The 21825-nt window shown below is 39.2% G+C and overlaps 1 protein-coding gene across 2 annotated transcripts in view; it reads left to right on the plus strand.

Moving 5' to 3' along the window:
* Positions 1-21825, plus strand: part of BACH2 (BTB domain and CNC homolog 2) — a 357645-nt gene that overhangs the window by 174333 nt on the left and 161487 nt on the right. The gene's annotated exons all lie outside the window — the stretch shown is intronic.

Here is a 21825-nt window from a genome sequence, read left to right on the forward strand (position 1 = left end):
TCAGTACCTAATTTATTCAGAGTTTTTAACATGAAAGGATGTTGAATTTTATCAAAAGCATGTTCTGCATCTATTGAGATAGTCATGGGATTTTTGTCTTTAGTTTTGTGTATGTGATAAATCGCATTTATTGATTTTCATATGTTGAACCAACCTTGCATCCCAGAGATGAAGCCTACTTGGTCATGGTGGATTTACTTTTTTAGGTGCTGCTGGATTTGGTTTGCAAATATTTTGTTGAGGATTTTTGTATTAATGTTCATCAAGGATATTGGCCTGAAGTTTTCTTTTTTCGTTGTATCTCTGCCAGGTTTTGACATCGAGATGGTGCTGGCCTCATAGAGTGAGGTTGGGAGACATTTCTCTTCCTAATTTCTTTGGAATAATTTCTGTAGGTATGGTACCAGCTCTTCTTTGTACATGTGGTAGAATTCAGCTGTGAATCCATCAGGTCCTGCACTTTTTTGGTTGGTAGGCTATTTATTACTGATTCAATTTCAGAGCTCATTGTTGGTCTGTTCAGGGAATCAATTTCTTCCTGGCTCACTCTTGGGAGGGTGCATGTTTCCAGGAATTTATCCATCTTGTCTAGGTTTTCTAGTTTGTGTGTTTAGACATGTTTGTAGTAGTTTCTAATGGTTGTTTTATTTTTATGGGGTCAATAGTAAGATTCCCTTCATCATTTCTAATTGTATTTATTTGGATCTTCTCTCTTTTATTCATAATCTAGCTGATGGCCTATCCATTTGATTAATTTTTTTCAGAAAACCAACTCCTGGATTCATTGATACTTTGAATTTTCATGTGTCAATATTCTTCAGTTCAGCTCTGATTTTTGTTATTTGTCATCTCCTGCTGGCTTTGGGATTGATTTGTTCTTGCTTCTCTAATTCATTCAGTTGGGAAGTTAGGTTATTAATTTGAGATCTTTCTAACTTTTTGATGTGAGCATTTAGTACTCTGAATTTCCCTCTTAACATTGCATTAGCTATGTCCCAGAGATTCTGGTATGTTGTATCTTGTTCTCATTATTTTCAAAGAACTTCTTGATTTCTGTGATATCTTTTTAATATTCTGTATAACAAAATGGGAAGGACACATAAGCCCTTCTGCCATATGCCAGAGTATAATGGTTGTCTCCAGGAAAAACCTGTATGTAGTTGTTTGAGTCAAAAGCTGAACTGGTTGCTTTTTTCATGGAATACCAATATAACTTAAAAGAACAACTAATAGACAAACTGTAGTTATTCCAGTTTGGGTATTTGTTTGACAGACATTTTATCAAAAATGAATGAAGCACCCTGATACTTCAAGAAAAACAACTGACAGAATTTGTTGCCAGTGATACAATTTGAGCTTGAAACAAAAATTAAGATTTTGGAAAACATAGCTGCCACTGTAAAGCTTGATAACTTCCCAAGACATGAAGGACTTTTTTTGATGAGCTTGGTGGTGATATTAATGAATGTGAAGCCTTTGGTATGGGATCATGAAATGTGTAAATATTCAAAAGATCTCAAAGATCTCTGTACTTAGTGAACAAGTATTTTCAAATGTCCAGATATATAATGTCATCAAATTATGCACAGGAAATCCATTCAAAGTGCAAGATAGACCAATAGATGTTAACAAAATAAGGAAGGTTTATTGACAGATTTTCAGATAACACATTTCAGACTTCACATTTTAAAAACTACCATTTGTTGACTTCTGGTGGAGAATCAGAGAATATCCACAGTTATCAAAGATGATGAAAATACTTCATCCATTTCCAACTGTGTGTCTGTGTGCTAGATTTTCTTCATGTCCTTCCATCAAAATCATAGAGCAGCAGATTGAAGGCAGCACCAGATATGAGAATCCAGCAGTCCTCTGTTAAGCCAGATACTAAAGAGATATGCAAAAATGTACAAGTGTTATTTCTCTCACATTTTGTAAAATGTAGTAATTTTCATAAAATATGTGATTTGTGTTAATATACAGTGATTTTATTGTATTTCAAATAAAATGAATTCTATATTTTTTAAAAGTTTTGTTTTAATTTCTAACATGGTACGTATCAGTAGATATAACCCACATAAGCAATAACTCTTTGGGGATTTTATTAGTTTTTTAAGAATGTAAAGGAGTCCTCAGACCAGCATTTCTAACACTGAGCTAATCAAAGTGGCTCATTTCAAGATGTATTATGGAGGTAGGGCAGATGGAGGCCTATATATTCTCTTTGACTTATCTTCAGATATTTGTCCCAAGCAGCTGTGATGAAAAAGCAAGGTTGAAGGGAGGATGGAAACAATTCTTTTTTGGCTGGCCATGTTATACTCAAGATGCATACTGAATATACAAGTTCAGGTGTTGAGTAGGAAATTGGGTATAGAAATTTGGGAAGAGGTCAGGGGTAACAGATAATAAATTTGAAAGTCTTCAGCATATAGGTGAAAAAAGCCGCAGGCCTAGGAGTGAATGTAGTTAGAGGAAAGAGAAAGTCCAAGGATGGAGCTCCAAGACATTCCGGCATTTAGATGGGAAGCAGAGGAGGACTCCTAGGAAGGAGCCACAGATGAAGCTGATGAGAAGCCAGGACAGTGTGGTGCCACTGAAGCCACAGGAAGAAGTGATTTCACCGAGGAAGTTGACAACTGAGTCAAGTGATGGCGAGAATTCTTGATATATAAGAATAGAGAGTTGAGCATGGAATTAGCAAGACAGAGATCATTACTAACCTTGATAAAAGTGGTTTCTCTGGAATGACAAAAAAAATATATGCTTATAACAGGTTAAGGAAAGAATGAGAGGAAATAATGTCAAGTAAAGACAACTATTTTGAGGGTCTTCCTTCACAACAGGGACAGAGAAAAGGATTGGTATCTGGAGGAAGCTGTGGCATCAAGAAGGGATTTAAGATATGCCAATGGAAATGGTCCAGGGGAGGGAGAGAATTTATGTCCCAGGGACAGTGAAGGTAAATTCAGGAACAGATTCCTGAAGTGAGAGAGAGGGGTTGGGATCCAGAGCTCAAGAATAGTGATTGATTACTGAGGAGGGGGAAGGATAAACAGAAAGTCCAAGAATGTGGCAGGTCATCCCTGTGTCCTCAATAAAAAGGTTAACTAGGAAATAACTAAAATTGAAGAAAGTTCTGGAGGCTATAAGACAAGAAGGGCCTAAATTCTGTATTTGGGTGGTTGGTTTGTTTTCACTTGCTTAAGTCTAGAGCGATGACAGACGTTCTTCACTGCTCCAGCCATTTGGTTCTCTTCCTCAGGGATGCAAGAAACAAAGAGCCCACCTGATAACCAGCTTGTGAGTTGGCCTCCTCTGTCTGATCTCAAGCTGGTCTCAGGTTATTTCCGAAAAGCTGGGAAGGGAAGAAGGGAGAAATTGGACAAAGAGTGATTTGTGATTTCTTTGGTAATTCACTCTCGGTAAGAAGCCATGGAAGTGTAATGCAGCATCCACTCATCTCTTGCCCTGTCCTTATTATGTCCATTGGAAGAGGAGATGGCTCTGGAATTGTAATGCCTCCATTCTCCTTTTGAGACAATAGGGATTGGCAGCTTGAGCAGGTAAGCTTAGTCAGGGCTACATTCCATCCCAAGCAAATGCTGTCCATCTTTCAGGAGGATATATTAAATATTATTATTACTAATGATAATAAATACCAGTCATTCCCTTGAGATCTCAGGTTAGTGACACATGACTAGCTCTGTGTCATCTCAAGACATCCCCCAGGTGAGGGGGTGGTTTAAGAAACAAAAGGAAGTGAACTGTGTCTGGTTTCATTATGAGGCTGGGACTTATATCAGTCCTCATGCCCCATGGGCAGGACGCAGCGGAGAGCAAAAATCCTGAAATCTGTTTCATCATTTAACATTCTCTTGTCTTATATAGTTCTCAGTAGGAGAAATAAATAGATATAGTAAATATTTATTCAGTTTTCTCTTGGAATTTACCAAGCAGGATTCGACACGGCATACACACTGAGCTAATTCCTAAAGGCTATTGTTTACTGAGTTAGTTTTCACCCTGACTGCCCACTGCTTTGTAAGCCTTGTACAATTCCATGATAAAGAGAAATTCCCTTGAGCACAGTTCTCTTTCATGTGCTCCTTTGCCACCGAGTGAATAGACAGAAGAAAGCAAAAGAAAACAAGGGACAAGACCCAAGTGAGTTGACATTTAGTAATAGGAATAAGTGCCAAGACCTACAGTTGTATCCCACACCCCCACTAAAAAAAAAAATTACAAATAGAGAATGTGGGAAATAAAACTCAAGAGCAGCATGTGAAAAGTCCTTGGGGGGTTTCATTTCTGTAAGCTCAATCGTAGCCAGTGATGTGATGTAGCTGCCCAAAACATTAATGAAATTATGGTCTGTATTGTAGGACAAAAGAGGTGAAAGATAGTTCTGTGTGATTTTCACTAGTAAAATTGTGCTTTATTTGAGCTCACATTTGATGGATATATTGGCAAATGTATTATTGGCGTGTGTGTGTGTGTGTGTGTGTGTGTGTGTGTGTGTGTGTGTGTTTTGAGATGGAGTCTCACTCTGTTGCCAGACTGGAGTGCAGTGGCGTGATCTTGGCTCACTGAAACCTCCACCTCCTGGGTTCAAGCAATTCTTCTGCGTCAACATCCCTGAGTAGCTGGGACTACAGGCGCACGCCACCATGCCCAATTAATTTGTGTATTTTTAGTAGAGACAGGGTTTCACCATGTTGGCCAGGATGGTCTCAGTCTCTTGACTTCATGATCCCACCCACCTCAGCCTCCCAGCATGCTCAGGCATGACCCACCATGCCCAGCCTATAATGTGTTTTTAAATTTACACAATGATTTTTAAATTTAGAGCTTAAATATTTTTAAAGGACAATGCCCCAAGACAGTGATAGAGAACCTGAAACCCTGTCAAATAACATTTGAAGGAACTAGAAACAACTACGCAAAGAGAAGACTTGGAGAAAGAAAAGAGGTGGAGCCGCACTTACCCCCTACCATGTATGTAGGTGTTACCTTGCTCTGGTTGCTCTAGAGGGCAAACTAGTGTTTTTAGGCTGCAACGAGGCACATTTGCCTGACAGAGAACTCCGTAATGATGTATGCAATGATCTGGTGCATATAATTATCCAAAATGGACTTGGAAATATCTTTCTTTTCATTAGAGGTGTTTAATCATTGTCATCCACTTGATGGTCAAGACTTCATGACACATTGAACTAGCTGATCCCCAAAATACCTGTCACCTCATAATAGTACAGTCATGCATTGCCTAATGATAGGATACATCCTGAGAAGTATGTCAGGAAGCAGTTTCATCATTGTGCAAACATCATAGAGTGTACTTAATGCAAACCTAGATGGCATAGCCTACTGCACATGTAGGCTATATGGTATAGCCTACTGGTCTTAGGCCACAAACCTGTATAGCATGTAACTGTACTGAATACTGTAGGCAGTTGTAACCCAGTGGGGAGTATTTGTGTGTCTAAACATAGAAAACTTACAGTAAAAATATGGTGTTAGACTTTTGTGGGACCACCATCATATATACAGTCTATCATCAACTGAAACATCATTATTCAGCACATAACTTTATTTACTTTGTGGAAAGTGTAGGTTTGCTTTTCATTAACCGTCTACTCGATTAAAATAATGAGCTATGAAGGCCAAATAAAAAGAGGTGGCCACTTCTCCAGAGCTACTTTTGGTACCTGAGGATAATTTTATGGAATAAGTATCTTTGAAATGTCCTAGCGTTTAGGAAACTTGAGTTTTAAAATATGAAGAGGCCCTTTCCTAGCAGTCCTTATCTCAAAGAGAAAAAGAAAAATGTATTGAATGCAGACTGAGGCCAGCAAGCCTCTATGCCGTTTCCTTCTTCCCTCTTCTGAAGTTCAGTTGCTTTGAAAGGGAGCTTTGGAGAGAACAGAAAACAGTGTTGATGCAAGGGCCTCACTAACTCTAAGAGAAACTGTTGATGCAATCTGTGGTTGTAATGTGGGATAAGTCTTAAATAATTACTTTGAAGCTTGGAGCCCCAAATTTTTTAATTTAAGGTCTAGAAATTCAGTCTTTTAAAGCAGATTTTGATGACTAAAACCAAGAAAATGGCCCCATCCTTTGCTTTTCTTCTTGTTCAGTTGGTTAGCAGTAGGATTGCCACCCCCATAAACAGATAAAAGGACTGAAAAACAGGAAGCAACATCAAATAGTTTGGGAAACTCCTGAAAGTGGGTGTAATATATGTGGGCCTTTAAAAATGAATCATATTTATGCATTTGATGTACAGCTACTTAATTATTTCTTACAGTTCAGCCTTATGTTCATTGGTATTCTTATTTTCCTATGTTTTGGTCCTTACTTGCCATGTATAACTGCTGTTGGTTTGGTTCCCACTGGTACACCAAGTTGTTCAACTAGCTGCTGATAAACGCATCGCAAAGTATGTATGGGAAAAAGAAACCACAAGAGATGAAAGTAGTAGGTGATTTTTTTTTTAATTAAGGTTTGCTTAGTTGGCCCATAGCAAGACCCTGATATATTTGGCAGCAGCCAAACAGAGGAATATTTGGCTAAGCTGTCTTCACCACAGTGTTCCCAAAACAAGTGAAGGAAACCTTTGTTGTGTGAGCACCTTGATATTCTAGGCCACAAACCTGTACAGCATGTGACTGTACCAAATACTGTAGGCAGTTGTAACCCAGTGGGGAGTTACCTTGATGTTCTGGAAATGCCTTGCAGCCACTTCCACTTCATCACCCAAAGGGTCAGTGTCTGCAACATGGGACATGTGTAATGCGCAGGGGCACATCTGCATTCTGCAGGCTTCCCAGCCCTGATCCACATGGCCCTGGACAGGTCTGGCTCTAATATTTGTAGGGCGCCAGACAAAGGCACAATTGAAGCTCATATGTCATATGTTTAAATACTAAAATTTATGAATCAGGCTAACAAACTGGTTGTATAAAATACATTCCATCCTTCTGCCTTGATATAATGACCTTTCAGAAGGCCAGGTTTAAATTTAGGATTATCAGTCTCCTTAGAGTTCCAAGTGGGAACATGGTGGTATAGGGGAACTCAGCTGACATCTACCCCCTTCTTTCTTTTCTGCTCCTTCTCCTCCCACTCCCCCAGTCCCCTTTCCTGCAGGGGCCTTGATACAGCACCTGGACACCCCAGCCAGAATGTCCAAGATACTGTGCATATCTCTGTAAAATAGCTGCCCTTGGCGATTCTCTTCAGGTGGTGTAGCAGACCCAAGAGAGGAAGGACCCAGGGAAAGGGCATCCACTAACCCTGGGAGCTCACTTGGGACCACTTGGGTAGGAAACTCTGGAGCAGTTTAAGGGAGAGATCATAAGACAAGGTGGCAGATGATGCCTCCCTGGCCTGGCTGAAGGAGGTCAGAGCCTTTCCTTGCCTGGGTCTAGGGGCTGTGCTGCCGGTGGGCATTTAAGTAAAATCTGCAGCATCTCCCATTTTCTCATGACAGCAGTTCTTTCTCTTCACACACAGACCGCTCTGCCCCAACTCCAAGGGCCATAGTAAGCAAGCACCCCCTCCAAGGAGCACCTCGCTTCTGGGCACTGCAGGAGCAGCCTCAGTGTTGAGGTTTCAGTAAAGTATTTTGCCTGAAGTCCTCGTTGGTTCAGCCTCTACTTCAAGCTTTGTTCCTGTTCCCTCTGAACACCCCCACCTCTCCACATACACCTAGATCTGTAATTTCAGACCTGGACAAAGAAACTGCTCTTTTTGAGGGTACATCACTCAGCCCTTCCATTTGCCCTCTCCAGAATCAGTGATCTTCTCAATTAAATTGTGAAGGATTGTAACATCTTTTTGGAAATAATACCAACGGACCCTTGATACCTGAGGATTTTATTTGGCACTGATGAAGGGTCATTATGTACCTGTAATGCATGTGGTCCCCTCTTTGCCACTTTTTCAGTCACTGACCAGGCCACTATACCTCTCTACACTTCATTGTCTGCATCTACAAAAAGTGGACAATTATTCATGCTTTCATACTGTTTCTATTTCAAATGGTTGTTTTCAGGACAAATTTTTAATTACATATGGGAAGAGCAATAAAAATATCCAATCAGTCCCCTTTCCAGTAGACCTTCATTTAACTCTCCAAGAGCTTTTGTATATTATAAGAAATATGATTCAGACTTCCCTAAGTTGACAGAAAAGCATGAAATCTGTTTATAACAGATGTTCCCCATGATCCCCAAACGTAAACATGTTTTCAAGACGATAGTGAGACAACCTGTTTACACAAGGAAGTACTTTAAAAAGCAAACAAAAAACATCACCCAGAGCAGTCATTGTGATCAAAGTGCTGTCAATTATTAGGGTGTAAAGGGAACTGATGACTCAACTTAGCACCACCGCGGTCTCCAGATTTCAGTTTCGTAACAGAGTTTCTTTTCAGGAATATTCTTAATTTACACACAAATCCGATTTTCTTTCTAAAATGTTTCTCGATTTTTGTCAAACCGAAATACCAGGATCTCTTCAAAAGATGACTCCGATAATCAGATGATGCTGATATGAGCGCCACACGGACGTACTTTGCCATGGAGAGTGGGGTTGCCACTCCCTGGGATCTTGGTGCCTGGGAGGAGGGACAAGGTCTTCCACACAGCAACTCCTGGCTCTCTCTGCTCCTGCACCTCCCCAATTAGTCAGATGCAGCATAGAAACTCTCAGACTGCGTGGTGGTAGAAAATAACTTTCTAAATCAATCAAAGTGTGATATTTTGATCCTTTCACATGCCTGGGTATTCTGGGCAAATGCATGCTCAAATCAATGACTCATGGATCAAGATGCAAAGTAGGTCTCTGAATGCTGGCTAGAAATCAGTTTTTAAACCTGAAGCAAAATATAGTCTGGTAAAAATATATATATATGTATTGTGTTAAATTTAGCAGTTTTTGTGAAAATAACTACCACTGCCTCTCAAAGTATTGTACATTGGGTGTCGGCCCTGAGTTGGAAAGTAGTAGGTTAGCAGAGATGTCTACATAAAAGCCCATAAGAAGTCTTAACTGTTAGGAAGGTACCTTTTTTTTTTTTTAAGACAAAGTTTTGCTCTTATTGCCCAGGCTGCAGTGCAGTGGCATGATCTCGGATCACTGCAACCTCTACCTCCCGGTTCAAGTGATTCTCCTGCCTCAGCCTCCAGAGTAGCTGGGATTACAGGCGCCTGCCACCACACACAGCTAATTTTTTTGTATTTTTAGTAGAGACAAGGTTTCACCATATTGGTTAGGCTGGTCTCGAATTCCTGGCCTCAGAGGATCTCACCCCCTCGCCCTCCCAAAATGGGATTATAGGTATGAGCCACTGCACCTGGCCCAGGAAGGTACTTTGTTAAAGGTTCCTTCAAAAGTCCTTTAGAATGTGGTTTCCCATTGAAACAAACCTTTAGATTCCCTTCAAGAATGGGAATGCCAGACCCTGTGGCATCCTCACTGAATGATACCCCTTTAAACAGACAGGGATAGGCTGGAAACCTGACCTCTTTTTATAATACCACTTCTATAGTAAATAGATTCATGTCTTACTATGTATCCTGCAGCCCCAGGAACTTTTCAAATCATCATATGGGCACTTAGTGGCTGTGGGAATGCCAACAAGACTATAACCCAAAAGCAGGATCATTACCCAATACCACAGGAATGGGACAAATAATAGCATGAGCTCTTTATATTTATAGTAAAATTTAAGTCCTGGGTTTATGTGCCAGGATCTTCCTGTGATTCCGAATACTAAAAATACTTGCTGCAATTCATTAAAAGAAAAAATAAAACACACACAAAAAATATTAGAATGAGCAATAAACAAGATCATTAATTTTGTAGGATGAAAGTTCAATGTACAAAAATCAATTTCTGCATACTAGCAAGAAAAATGAAATTACAAAAACAATCCCATTTACATAGCATCGAAAATAATGAAATGTTCAGGAATAAATTTAAGAAAAGAAGTGCAAGATTTGAACACTAAAAACTACAGAACACTATAGAAAGAAATTAAGGAAATGTAAATAAATGGAAATATACCCAATGTCCATAGATCAGAAGACTTGTTAAGATGGCAAAATTATCCAAACCAATCTATATAGTCAACACAATCCCTAACAAATTGCAGCATTTTTGCAGAAATTGACAGGCTGAATTTAAAATTTATATGGCAATGCAAGGGACCCAGAATAGTTCAAACAATCTTGCAGAATAAGAACAAAACTGGAAGAGTCACACTTCCTTTTTTCAAAACATACTATATGACAATGTAGACTTGGATACAGTATAGTCATAGGATAGGCAATGGAATAGAATTCAAAGTTCAGAAATAAACTCTCAAACTTATGCTTAAAGTTTTCAGCAAGGGTTCCAGGACAATTTGATGAGGAAAGAATAGTCTTTTCAACACATAGTGCCGGGACAACTGGATATTCACATGCAAAATAATTAAATTGGACTTCTACCTTGCACCATATACAAAAATTAACTCAAAATGGATCAGAAAAATAGATATAAGCAAAAATTCTAAAACTCCTAGAAGAAATATGGAGATGCATTTTTGTGACCCTGCATTAGGCAGTGGATTCTTAGAAGCACCACAAGCACAAAAGACGAAAGAAAAAATAGATAAATTGGACTTCATAAAATTAAAAACTTCATCCTCAAAGGAAACTATTAAAAAAGTGAAAAGATGGTCCACAGTTGGGGGAAAATGCTTACAAATCATGTATCTGAAAAAGGATTTGTATCCAGAATAAATAGAGAATACTTACAACTCAACGCTCAAAAGACAACCCAGACAAATAATGGACAATTAAAATAGGCATTTCTCAGAAAAAGATATACAAATGGTCAATAAATGAATGCAGAGATGTTCAGCATCATTAGTCATTAGGGAAATGCAAATCAAAATTATAATGAGTTACCGCTTTACCCCTGCTAGAATGGTTAAAGTTTAAAAGACGATAATAAATGTTGATGAGGATATAGAGAGATTGGAACCCTTATACATTGCTGATGGGATTGTCCTGCTAAAGTCATTTTGGAAAACAGTTTAGCAGTTCCTCAAAATGTTACTATAATGTTACCATTTGTCCCAGTATAATTGTTAGGGTTCTTCAGAGAATAGAACCAATAGAGGGGTGTGGGGGGTCGGGAGATGGATTTATTTTAAAGAATTGGCTTATATGATTGAGGAGACTGGCAAGTTCATAGTTTGCAGGGTAGGCCAGCAGGCTGTAGACTCAGAGTAGAGCTGATATTGCAGTTCGAGTCCAAAGAGAGTCTGCTGTCAGAATTCCTTCTTCTCAGGAGAGGTTGGCCTTTTTCTTAAGGCCTTCAACTGATTGGATGAGGCCCACCTATAGTCTGGAGAGTAATCTGCTTTATTCAGAGACTTCTGATTTAAATGTTAATCTCATCTAAAAAATATCTTTGTAACAACATCCAAACATGTTTGACCAAATGTCTTGGTATGGTGGCCTAGCCAAGTTGACACATAAAACTAACACCCCACCCATCGATTTCACTCACAGGTATATATATCCAAGTAAATTGAAAACATATGTCCAAATATGTCTAACCATACAATAGTGTTCTTAGCAGCATTAATCATAATCGCTAAAAAGTGGAAACAATCCAGATATTCATCAGCTGTTAAATGGATAAACAGAATGTGGTATATGAATACAATTGATAATTATGCAGCCATAAAAAGGAATGAAGTGTTGACACTTGCTACATCTAGGGTGAACCCCGAAAATGTGGTAAGTGAAAGAAGCCAGACACAAAGGCCTCATAATATGTGATTCCATTTATACGAAATGTGTAGACTAGGAAAACCCATAGAGACAGAAAGTAGATTGTTGGTTGCCCAGGGTTGAGGAGAAAGGGAAATGAAAAGTAACTGCGGTGGGTATAGGGTTTCTTTTGGGGATGATGGAAATGTTCTGATATTAGATAGTGGTGATGGTCGCACAACTCTGTGAATATCCAAAAAACCACTGAATTGTATACTTTAAAGGTATGAATTTTATGATGCACTAAATATATCTCAATAAACCTGTTAAAAAATGTCTAATACTCCAAACATAAGTGGTCTTGGCCACCTAATAGAAAGCAGCAGGAGTTGCTTCTAAAATGTAGAATGTATGCTGAATCCCATACATGAAGAGTTAGAATGGAATGAAATGATCACCACCATTTTCTAGATACCTTCTGTGTCTCAGCAGTTGTGAACATATCAGCTTAGTCTTCCTTAAAAAACAAACCAAAAAAGGTAGCTACCTTTAGGGGCACACACCTGTAGTCCCAGCTACTCAGGAGGGGCAGGAGGACCATTTGAGCCTAGGCGAGGATGCAGTGAGCTACGATCACGCCACTGTACCCCAGCCTGGGTGACAGAGCAAGACTGTCTAAAAAAAAAAAAAAACCATATGTTGGCTTTTATCATCCTTATTTGTTCATATCAGGAAACTGAGCCTTTGTTCAAATTTCTTGGCCAAAGTCAGCTACTTTGGGATTGTGTTGGGATTAGACCTGGGTCTGTCTGACTTTGGGCTTATTCCCAATTCACAGCCCCACACTCCTCCTGGAGAAGAAACCCTGTCCCAGACTGAACACAGAGTTGGCAGGACCTGCTACTTGGAGAGTCAGGCAAAGTCTTCCCAAGAACGAAGGTTTGAAGGATGCTTTTGGAAATAAAGGAATCAAGTGCAAAGAGGAGGCTGTTGCTTTGTGATAAAGAAAACAGGTTTAATTTTTTTTTAAGAGCCACAAAGACCAACAAGAAAGGTGACAGGAAGACAGAAGGGACCACAAGATCCAAGATGGCAAATTAAAGAGCAAAGCCTAGGAACACTGGTGTAGAGCCAGCAGGTCAGGGACTGGTAAGCGAAATGAATGTTTTCAGAGTAGCCAGCTGACTTGCGGATAGACCTAGCTGTGTTGACAGTCAGTTTGACCAGAAACCACGTCAGGATGCTCCTAAAGCTGAAACAAGTCATTTCTCATCCAGAGACAAAAGTAACACCAGAAGAAGTTACCCCAGATACTCCGTGGATCGGGATCCAGTATAGGGGCTTGTGGACAAAGTGAAATCTTGGAGTTCTTTTACAGGAGATTTTAACCTGTGGTGTATGGATTCATAGGGGACCTACGTCGACTCCAAAGAGTCCTTGAACTCTCGCTGTCGTGGAAATGTTTTGTGTCTATGCATCTTGTTCTAGGAGGAGAGTCTTCAGGTTTTTAAAGGATCTGTGTCAGGAAGAAGATATTTAAAAGTTATTTAAGTGTTTCTCTTAAAGCGCTAGGCTAATTTTCTGGCTGTGTGGTAGATTGTGTTAAATGGTCTGACACTCCTAATTTTTGGAATAAAAATGAATTCTTAGTGAATGATCTCACCACCTGCAGTGCTGTCTGATTCTGTCCTGGCATTTGATAGGACTTGCTAGGGGATTAGGTAAGACAGGATGTTGGTACATTTGAGGTCATTAAACCAAGAAGGGAAGCGTGGGGAAGGAAAGAAATCTTGCTAAATATATTGTGGAGCTGAACTAAATGTTAAATAGCTAAGGGACATTGTCTGTGCTCTATGCCAAGACTTTAAAATCCTGTTTAGAAACAGACTAGAATGACGGAGACAGCTCCATCTAGATGCAGTGCATTGGTAAATGCCTGTCTTTCCAAGAAATACTATTTTACTTGTCCTTTTATGGAGGAGGCGTGGAAGGCTGTGATGTACTGGGTTGTATAACATTTTCATAAGCAGATACAACTAGTATAGAATCTAGAGAAACAACAAAAGCTACCTTTTCACCTGGTGGCTGGCATCTCACAGTTCCCATTTCATGACTAGGAAAATAATGAATATGTCACAGAGAACCTAATTTATATGAAAGGTATCGTCAGCTGGAATGCATGCCCAAACGTTTATTTTCTACCTGTCTTTTTCTTTCTACTTCTTTTTTGCTGCTTTCACTCTTATTTTGGATTTACAGTTTTAGAAAATACTCACTTTAAAAATGTATTGGATGGATAGTAGTGAAGGAAGTACAACAAAACAAATGTACTTTATGCCACTGAACTGTACACTTAAAAATGATTAAAATGATAAATTTTATGTTTTGGATATTTTACCACAATTTTTTAAAAAGTATATCAGCTAATACAGAAGGAAAACCCACTTACCCTTTGAGGCAAGAATTCCAAGTATGTTTATGTGGTAAATGCCAAGCCCTTTCCCACAAGATATATGAATATGTAAGTCATAGGGCAAAGTGTGTATGGGATAGAAGTACTCATTTAAGCACTTCATGGTCCCCACTCTGCCACTCACTGACTATGGGACCCGGCACCCTGTATCCGGAGCAAATAAATGTTAAGCCCTCGATAAATGCTGCCTTTTTCTTCCTCCGTTCATTACCCACACATTGGTTTTTCAACAGTACAGTGAAACAGTGGAACTCAGTGATCTCCAGGGTCCCTTTCAGCTCTCCTAACCCATAGTTCAAAGTCACTATTTTAAAAAAAAATCTACAGAACACTATGAAAATTCACATGGACAGATGTACACCACGGGCTTCCCATGTGGACACATAGCAGCTTCTGCTGCCTCTGACTCACTCTCTCTCCTCTGCTCCACATTCTTTCTCTTCCCCAGCCTGCCAAGAGTCATCCGTGAGCTTGGACATGGGAAGAGAGGGCAGACGGGAGAAAGAAGTGAGGTGGCTCAGGACAGAAGGCTGGGAAAGAGCCTGGTACTCTGGATATCAGGCTGGGTTAGGGATGCAGCAAGCCTGGAGTTGGCCCTGGCAGTGCCACATGGTTATGGGTATGGTAGAACCCAGGGCCATGGACCCAGATTTCTCTGAAGGGTATGTGACCACAGGAGGAGTAAGCATGATAGATTTTTATGCAAGGTGGATGATGGTGAGAATCTACATAGAGATTAGATCCAGGGAGAAAAGCTGAGTTCATCGTGTGAGGAAGAGTGTCTGTTGGGGAAGAGGAGGCTATGTCAGGAGGTGCAGCAGGAGAGGAGGGCCAAGGACAGATGTATGCTCAGTCTCCAGGCAGGGTTTGAGTTGGGAGCAGATGAACTCTGCCCTAGGACTTGATGGCCGATGAAGGTAGGCAGATCCCCAAGGCAGTGTGTCTCCACTGGTCCCTCTATGTGTACCTGTCACTGCATTCTGCAAACACTTGGTCTTCATTCATGTATTAGTGTATCCATTCATTCATCAAGTTTGTGCCAGGCACTTTCCCAAGTATCAGGTATCAGTAGTGAGCAAGAGAAGCGAGTCCCCTGCCACTGTGGATCTTACGTGAACCTAGAGAGAGGACATGTAATTATACAGTAAATAAACATGTGGATTTTGATTATCCCTTGATGGAAACAAGCAAGGTGATGCGTAGCTGTTTGGGAGAGAACAGAGCATGTTAAGGACAGTGTCCCTGCAGAAGTGACGTATTTGAACTAGACATGGTAAAGGAGTAGTTACCAGCATGGATAAGGGTTGGCGGAGGGAATTCTAGGCAGAGAGATAAGCAAATGGCAAGGCCAGGCAAGGGCTTTGCATAATCAAGGGATAGAAATGACACTGAAGTATAACCATTGAGAAATTACGCTTTATGAACTTTAACCATTTTAGCACTGAAAGCTAATCAACTCTTTCTACAAATAGTTAAATTGCTGTGGGACCTGCAGTCTTGTCACTTTACTTTCATGTTTTACTGGTAGCACATGGGAAAGTGGTCATGTTTCCTTCTCAGAAGGATGTAGTCCCCCCACTTTGTAGAGGAAGGCAGTATTGTACAGGAAAGGAGGTAGCCTTGACAGGCTGGCTTGGATTCAGATTGCATGTTGTCCCGTCTCTAGCAGTGTGACTTTTGAGCGCTTTGCCTCTCTGAGCCAGGGTTCTCTCATGTACCAGATAGGCTAATACCTGTAAAAATTTCTGGCACAGTTCCTAGCAAATAGATCTTTTCAGTAAATACAAATGATGATGGTGGTGGTAGTGCTGGTGGTGGTGGTGGTGGTGGTGGTGGAGGAGATGATGATGATGGTGGTGGTGGTAGGGATGATGGTGGTGACGATGTATTCATACAGGCTAGTATACCAATTTGCATATATAAAATCTGCATAAATCCAAGAATTATTTCAAATTATGTATTTTCAACACATTTCTTTCTCACTTTTTCTCTCTTCTGGCTTGTTCATGGCAAGTAGTTCTGCTTGCACCATCCTTTTTAAATAGAAAATCTGATTACCTTTTTGCTGTATTTGGGACCTTAAACACCTTGAATGTCAAATAAGTACATTTTCTAGCTGTGGTTCTTCAACTAGAATAATGTGGTCCCAGAACCTGAAATGTTGAAGTGGAAACTTTCAGAGCTGTTTAATCTCAATTAATTTTCTCCATCCTGTCTGAAATAACTGCCTCTCCCTCTCCCCTTCTTTCTCTGTTGCAGCAAAAAAAGCACATTTTCTTTTATCACCTTTCCGTGCCAGTAAACAAAACACAAAAGCCCACGAGATCTTTGGGTCAAAGGGGTTCTGCCTTATGCAACTGTCCATTTAAATTGTTTGAAAGATAAGAGTTTTTAAAAAATAAAAATAAAAACTTCATCTCTGAATTTCCAAAAAAATTAACATCAATTGACCCCTTTCTTTTTTAACCCCTTCAGCCATAAAATGGTGTGTGACTACTCCATTTAGTGTTTCTGAATATAAATAAGGATGTCAGGGCCACTCTCAACATGTTTGTTACCAAAGCTGTCATTAGATTTTCAGCAATATTTTTATACAGCCTAGAACCAGCTGAACATTTAAGATTTGACCTTTTTAAAAAGAAGATAATGGTCTCTAAATGCAATTGGTGTTTTTGGAACTAAGTTTGGAAGTCTCATTTTGCTTTCTGACATTGTAGTAAATTTTCTACTCAATCCAGAGGCAAAAGTAATTGTGTGTGTGTGTTTGTGTGTGTGTATGTGTGTGTGTAGTTGTGGAAGAATCACTTATTAGCCCTAAAAATCAATAGTCTGACTTTGGCCAGGGGAACCAGAAGTGGCATTGTGAAGCTCGAAAGATTGGCTGACTAGTGTCATTCCCATTGGGATGCTGAGCAATATCAGGTTGTTTTATTTGGTAGATTTTTCACCTTAGGTGATAATATTAATACAATGGGGAGAATTAGCTTAAAACCTCTGTATCCTAACATGCTGTGTCCTATCCTTGTAGTTTAGGCAAACCCGGATTCAGATTCAAATGAGAGTGTAAACCAGTTCCGAGTACCATGTTTTGTGTCTTTTGTATCACTCCAGATCCCAATAAGGTAGGAAGAGGTGATTAGGATTGGAGAGAATTGACAACAGTAGGACATTGGGAGCAATATTGGAAATCAGATCATTAGACCACTTTTGTGTTTCTTATTAGGTTTGTAATGTGAATAAAAATACTTTCACCTGTAGTTTCCTGGGGAAAGGCAAATGGGGCTTTGCTCATCAAATCCTATTAAAGCCACTAAGAAAGTCTTACCTAAGAGTCGAGTTGGAATAAAGAATGCAATCAGCCTTACTTATACAAGAAGTACCTTCTACAAAACCTGATCATTTCACAACTAATTGGTATAAATATTCCCTTGCCCACTGTTTGCAGCTGGAGACCCACTTGTACTTTTTGTATGGCTGTAACTGTAATTAAATACCATTTACTTTTCTTAGCTTAAGAATGCAGGTTCCTCTGACTTTTTAAGTAAGTTTAAGATTATGCAAGAGGTAATTACTTACAGATAATTTCCCATATCTGGGATATGTTACTTGTAAAAGGATTAATAGTAACCATTCAGATACCTCTTTTTTAAACTTTCCCCCAACTTCTCTAACAGTAAATATGAAGAAATGAAAAAGCAGTGCTTTCATGCTTAGTGTAGCATTACCATATCTCCTCACCCACCTTTTCCTAAGAGCAGTCTGGTGAGCCACTTCAAGATTTTGTGAGGTCTTCGGAAATCAGTCTAGCCGCAAAATGCCACAAGTCAAGAAGTATCCATGCTACTCTTATTCACCATTGTTTTGAGACACCTAAACATTGCCCAGCACCTAGGAGAAGGGCAGTGAATGCCTGTTGAAGGACTATATTGGATATTATCCTGAGGGTTTCTGGGGTCTGAAATAGGTCCAAGAAAACTAGTATGTGAAGCCACCTAAGGCTGTACTGTCCAGTCACATAACCACTAATGATATGTGGCTATTTAAATTTAAATTTATTTAAATTGACTAAAGTTTAAAATTCAATTCCTCATTCTCACTAGGTACATTTCAAATGCTCAGTATCCTCATGTGGCAAGTAGCTGCCATGTTGGACGGCAGAGATATTTAATATTTCCATCATCACAGAAAGCTGTGTTAGATAATGCTAGTAGAACAGCATTAGTAGAGGCCTAAGTTAGTGTCATTTTAAAGTAAAATTCCCATGCGACCCTGATGTGCACTCATAATACCAAAAATAGCCTTCTTACACATCTCCCCCCATGCTGTAGGAACTTAACCAAGCAAGGTGGTTGGCCCTCAGTGGTGGCTGTCTCTTTGAGATTGACAAACAACAGTAAAACTGTTAGCAAGACTGACAGCCGCTATACACTTATTTGGCTATACCAGTTGTTAAAGTTGTAAAGTATCTGTACCAGTTAATAAAGACCTGCTGGTTTAAGCTTCTCTGGTACTTCCTTCCAGTGCCCAGGACACCTTGGCCATTCCTTTAGGATTTACCAACCTCCCCACAGTCCAGCAAAATGAGTTAATGTCTGTCTCATCTCTGGGAGTTGTTGGATGCTCAAGGACTCTGCACCAGCACTGCAGGCCTCAGATTGATGGATGCTACCTTTGGCTTCATGGTTCCTTGGCCTCCAGGAGGGATTACTTCCTAAGGCACTCCCATCACTACTATGGCCACGTCCTACATCACAGATCCATTGGCTTTAAGAAAACCTTAAAGTCATTTCATCCATCCCCTTCATTTTACTGAAGAAATCAAGTCTCAGAGTCAGGCAACTAGTTTGTAGCCAATTTAGAAATAAAACTCAGATCTTCTAACTCGGTGCTTTTTTGGTTATATCTTCTTGTATTCTTTTCCCAGACAATGAAATGTCGATTAATATCTTTATGTCTCACAAAGTTGTTTCTTTAAAAAAAAAAAAAAAGACACCTAATATTTTATGTATGTCTTATAATCTGCAAAAAAAAAGCACTGTGTATACATTCTCATGTGATCCCCACAAGAACTTGTGAGAGGTAGTAGGCTCCGAGGCAGTGAGTGGGGTGCCCAGCATGACAAAGCTACTGTGAGTGGGGAAGTCTATGTCACTGGGGCTTGGAAAACTATAAACTCTTTTGTAAATGTAAGATAATACACCATGTGGTATTACTTGCTTTTAGCTTGTGGTGTATTGCAGTTCAGGATTTAGTGACATTGAAAGTAATAACTTTGTTCAAGTGCAAATGATATGTGTGTGAATGTGTGTGTGTGTATGTGTATATATATATATTTACTTTGACAGTGTGCCAGTTGCACAGACTTTGGTTCAGCATTGAAACAGAAGTGGGTTGCTTCAAAGTATATTTTTAAAATGAGAGAACCCAAATTTGTAATTAGCTTTACATGATAGTTGTATAGTTTGAGTATCCAAGGAGAGTCTGGTAATCGTTTGTGTTATTAATGGTGGTTTGTTTTTTGTATTTCCCCTGAAGTAATTAGGCCCTTTGGAAGAAACAAAGGGTACTCTTTGAGGAGTTATTTGTTCTATTATTATTTTATTTTTGACACTCTGTAGTTCTGGCATGCTTAAAAACTTACTCATGTACCTGAACGTGGCAAAGAAAAATCATTTATAAGATATTCTACCCACTTTGACACCAAATTATCAGGAAAATGATGCTTAAATTATGAAGTAAAGCCACAGGGAAGGAAATGGTCCACTTCTCTTTGGTCTTTTGATCATTTTGACAGGAACAATCCTTATTTTTAGATAAGATTGTTAGGAAAGATCAATTTAATTCACTCCCAAAATAAAATTGAAATTTTTTGCACCCCGTTTCTCAAACCATAACCATCTTACAGTATTAGTGGATGCAGACATTGAGTTTATACATAAGTGAAACAGTGAGGTTATTTCATTGAATATAACAAAGATCACTTCAATTTGCTTTTATTAGCATATGAAAATTGTGGCATTCTCGATACCAATTATCCTGTAAGATTAAATATACATAAAGGGGAAAGAGAAAGATTAGAAAACGCTATAAATCTAAAGGAACCTGGGACTGTAAGACCTGCTTTAGCATTCCTAATTCATAGCCACATTTGGGAAGAATGTGTTTGTATGTTTCTTTTTTCAAGTGTTTATTTTATCTATGTCTTCATGTCTTTCTCCATGTCTAACCTGTTTTGTGTTCCATAACACTCTTATCTCATACCTCTCTATTATACTCAAAGAGCTGTAGCCTTCCCCATCTCAATATAGGACATTCAAAGGTCTCAGTATAGGACATTCAAAGGCTTTACTATTATTGTCTAGAATTTTCTCGGATTTTCTTTGCTTCGTTTAGATGTTATAGATGGTGCTGACAAAAGAGTGGAAAGATCAAGCTTGCGATTTATAGCTAGACTTGGAGTCAGCATAGTAATGAGACCCTAGGCTTAGATAGATCTTTGAAATTCTGAAGCTCATTCCTACAAACTTATTGGGGAATAAGGAGGACCAATGAATGAGCACATACTTTCAAACTTGCCAGCCACCAGTTTTGATACCAGTGCACTTGGTTTTAAATGAGATAATACTATACACAAGGACCTGGCATTGGAGTGGACACACTGTAAGCATGCATGAGGGTTATTCATTATTATTAGCTAGTCTGATTGGATTTTGTCTTCGCATCTTTCTGTGCTTTCTGATGCCATGCTGAGGAACAGCAGAATGTCCAAGAAATAGAAAAATACCAGAAGGAAGGGAAATACAAGTCCTCACTACTTACTCTAGAAGCTGAATTATCAGCCCACAAGCAATCAGTGGTTTTTCTTCTGATGACGATATGTGAATTATTTCTGAACTCTCTCACATGCTTTTCCATGTGAAGACCCCATGGACAGCCGCAGCTCCCCCACTGTCCACATCTAACTCAGTCTGGCCTAATAAGGGTCATTTGATGGTAAACTTACATTAACTCCATATGTCTCTTGTTATGTGAAAAACAGCACGCGGTTCACTATCTTCTGTGTAAGGAAAACAAAAATAAAATCTCTTACATTTGATCATCATTGATTAGAATGTTGTTAAGTTGCGTGAGGACCAAGTGTATTTTTTCTGTCTATGATAAGGTTGGTAATTAAATTAATGAGGCATTCATGCTGCTGGAAAGAATATAAATTAGTGCAACCTTTCTAGAAAGTCAAGGCCCTCAAAGTTTATGCCCTTTCATGCAATAATTCCTTTCCTAGGAAACTGCATAAGAAAATGTTCAGAAATTTAGGCAATATGATATTCAGATACGTCCCTTAAAGTGTTATTTACAATAACAAAGAAAAAATCTGCAATTCCAAAAATGATGGAAATAGTTAAATACATAAAGTGTATTTTTATGGCGTATAATACACATGAACATTAGAAAACAACGTTTTGAATAATTTTAATAACTTGAGGAAATGCTCGTGTATATAACTCAAATTTTATTTCGGAATTGAATGAAAAAGTAGAAACAATACTCTGAGTATGTGCATGTATCTGAAAAGAATAT

The sequence above is a fragment of the Sapajus apella genome, unplaced genomic scaffold, assembly GCF_009761245.1.
Source record: "Sapajus apella isolate SASKATOON/1434 unplaced genomic scaffold, GSC_monkey_1.0 scaffold6, whole genome shotgun sequence".
NCBI classification, from domain to species: Eukaryota; Metazoa; Chordata; class Mammalia; order Primates; family Cebidae; genus Sapajus; species Sapajus apella.